This window comes from Setaria italica, chromosome VI (genome assembly GCF_000263155.2).
Source record: "Setaria italica strain Yugu1 chromosome VI, Setaria_italica_v2.0, whole genome shotgun sequence".
Taxonomy (NCBI): Eukaryota; Viridiplantae; Streptophyta; class Magnoliopsida; order Poales; family Poaceae; genus Setaria; species Setaria italica.
In genome coordinates this window covers 21,632,338-21,635,861 of record NC_028455.1, presented here as the reverse complement: position 1 = coordinate 21,635,861, position 3,524 = coordinate 21,632,338, and positions in this window count along the sequence as shown.

The window sequence follows — 3,524 nt, the reverse complement described above, 5'->3', positions numbered from 1 at the left end:
TGTTGGGATCCGCCCCAGCTCTGAGGTAGAATGGCGGGCGAGCTGGGGCCAGCGCATGGGTGAGGGTGGCCCAGGGTGAGCGGGGGCGTCAAGCGGTTTCATCCTTCGTCGTCGCAGTGGATCGGGTGGGGGTGCGGCAATGTTTATTCCGCTCGGGTGGGGCAGGGATAGTTTGATCATTTAGGATTTATCTCTCCTTCTAATCTATAAAATTATTATTATAATAGCTACAGTGTCTAAGAGCAAATATTATCTACAACTGAACGGTGTCCAGCAGCAAAGGCCAACTTTGAGCAGTGTCTATTGGCAAACATCAACAGTGAACAATGTCCAACAGCAAAATGAAGTGCGGCAAGCAGCGGCAACAGAAATGCATGTGACAAAAAGGTCAAGGAAGTTAGTCAATCAAATAGTGAGATTTTTTTGGGCTCAAGCTTTTTCCACCAAGTGGCTGCTGCAGGAAGATAGTAGAAAAGCAACTTTTACCTTTTTATAATTTATTAGCAGTGCTAAAATAGGATCAATACCTTGTAACAACCCTAATCTTAATTAACCTTGTCTAAGCTTAAGTAGAAAGTTTAGAAGTTCATCTAGCACTAAAAAGGACCAAAATGCCCTTTAAAAGCGTAATTTGGAGGCGATTCATAATTTTTTTAAAACTTTATATAACAACTTCAATTTTTACCAATATAAGAGTGGTAAAACTTTTCAAAACTTTTGCTTATTTGAGATTTTGCTAGTTTGAAGAGGAAGAGGTTAAAAAGCTAGATTTAAATTCAGAGGCAAATCAACTCAAACTCAAAAACACCAAGTCCTGAAAATATAGCTGAGTAGAGTATTTTAACTTCTGTTATTTCCAATTCTAGACCTGGTCTTGAGTTGGAGCTTTTACAAAAGTTTTAGAGTAAACATTCAAAAACAAGTTTGGAAATATGAGCCGGGACTAAATCACCCTGGAAACTTCTCCAACTCTAGGCTAAAGTCAGCAACAATTTCAAAAACAGCACAGAAAGCTCCAAGTCTAAACCAGTGAAAGTCTTCAACTTGGCATGGAGTTTTCTCACACATTTTAAACTGAACTCGAGCTAAATCCTTTATAAAAGTTTGAGTCCTAAGTATTTACTACAACTTCAACCATTTGACCTTGGCCAAAGTCCAAGCCGAACCATTTCAGAACCTGAGGCAAAGTCAGCTAAAATGTTCAAAACAGCCTTAATTCAAATTTATGCTAAGTCTGTAAGATCTGCGTTCCAGGGTATTTTGAACTCGTGTAACTTCCGTTTGGGCACGATTTGGCAGATATGGGTTTTCCAGGATTTTAAGTTTGAAGTCAGGACTACCATTTTTAGTTTTGGATATTTTCAACTTTATTTAAAAATTTTCGAGAAAAACTCGCTCGAACTCAGCCCCTTCGCGCGACGTTGCGTTCCACTTCGACGCCCGGTGCGCGCTCACCGCGTTGCGCCCGTCGTCGTTCGCCACGTGGCGCTGCCACACCGGCACAGCTCCGCACCCAACCACCATCGCGACATGACGAGACAACACACCGAGCTCGCCAGTAAGCGCATGAAGCCATCTCGCCCCTCTGCACGCCATCTCCGCTCGCCAATGGGTGCGCCGCTTCTCGGCATCCGCGCACACCACGTGTGACGCGTTGCCGCCGGCCAATGGCCGAGCCCCCTCTGCCTCTCGCCGCACTGATGGGACGAAACGACTCCCTCTACTGGCCAACGAGCGCACGGGACAGAAGGAATCAAATTTTGCTCTGCCAATGCACTAGCAATCTTCTTCCGCGCCCGCACGCTGCCTCCAGCCAACCCACGCCGCTAGACAATGTCGTGCCCCGCTGATGCTCCCCACTCGCTGCCCGACGACATTCCTTCGCCCCACAGCTTCACCTCATGCTCCCCCCTCACGCCCCAGGCCTATAAAGGCACTTATTGCCTCACCGGCGAGCCGCTCCGCCATCCTCCCCCTTCGCCGCCGCTAAGCAGAGCAGTCCACCGTGGAGCACTCCCTCCCAAGCAGCACCGCCACCTCCCAAGCCCACTAGTGAGCCACACGTGCCCCGGCCAAGCTTCCCGAGCCACTCCTCGACCGCCAAAACCGCTGCCAGTGTCGGAACAGAAAAGTCTCGCCGCCGCCCGCAAGTCCGTCATAGTCCGCCACCGTCGAGCCCTCTCCGACACCCCTTCCTTCTGTGGACCCGCTCAAGGTGAGCACACCCACGCACATGAGCCCTTGGTTTCTCCTATTGTGCAGTAGTTCGTCGGGATTTTACCGTAGTAACCCAGGCCGCCGCGAGGACCCTTTTTCACCGATTTGAGGTTTTCCAGGAGCCTGCGTGTAATAGTTGCCATTTGAGGCATTGCAATGGCTTTGAGAAATTAGAAGCAATTTCAAAAGAAAAAGAAAATAAATTGGCAAAAAAATCAAATTCAGTCAAATTTGACCGAAATTTGAATTTCAAATTTGAAATTCAGAAAAATTCGGCAAAAATATAGACTACAAGTGTAAGAATGTTTAGAACTTAGGGATCAAAAATTCAGGACTGAAATTGGTGCTAAATAGCTCAAAGGAATCAAAGAAAGAAAAAGAAACAGTGAAGTACTGTTCACCGTCCGAAAATAGACATTCAGAGGAAACAGCCTCAGAGTCCCTTTTGAAAATTGAATTTTGGAGAATTTTGCAAATAAGTGCACCAGGACAACTACACTATGTTGAAGTATGAACTTTGGACTACAATATTCATGTGTTGTTGGCCAGGAACAGTGAAGGGAAGGAAGTCAAACTCAAGCTCAAAGTCAGCACAAAATCACAATTAACTGAAACTCTGAATATGGCTAAGTCTGAACAGCAGCACAACATCAACTTTGGGCTTAAATTCAGAGAAATGTAGCTAAAGAGGGGTACTTGTTCATGAGCAAAATGGAACATTGGGACATTGTAGAACACAATTAGGAAGAAGTTGGACTGGGAAAGGAAGGATTGGACCACTAAATCGAAGCACCAAGAGAGATCGGCGCCACTGTCAAACTGACGAACTGAATTTCTGATTCAGTCAAATTCAGAACAAACTCGAGCAACATCTCCAAAATTCCGCTGGTTTGATGATTATCTCGGGATGGAGCCAAAATAAAAGATGGAGAGTTTGAGATTATCTCCAACTTCTGTTAAGGCGCTGGAGGCTGTCGGATTGAAGATCGACCACGACTCGGTTCTGAAGGTCACGGGCAGTGACAGAGCACCCAGACGTGTCGCCGCCGCCGTCGTCGGTCGACCGCCAGAGCGACTAGCTAGGCCACCTCCTCACCACGCAAGCCTACGGGTAGGCCACGGTGTCGTCCATGCGCGGGGTTAAACGCTTGAATAATTAATTCTCCCGCGCCGCCGTTTCACCGTCTCCCTTTTTACCGCCGCCCGCTCTCCTCTGTCAAAGCACCGCCGCCGAGCAAATTCCACTGCCACATCTCGCCTCCCGTCGATTCCTCTCGTCCACTCCCCCACAGACACCCTAGCTACAC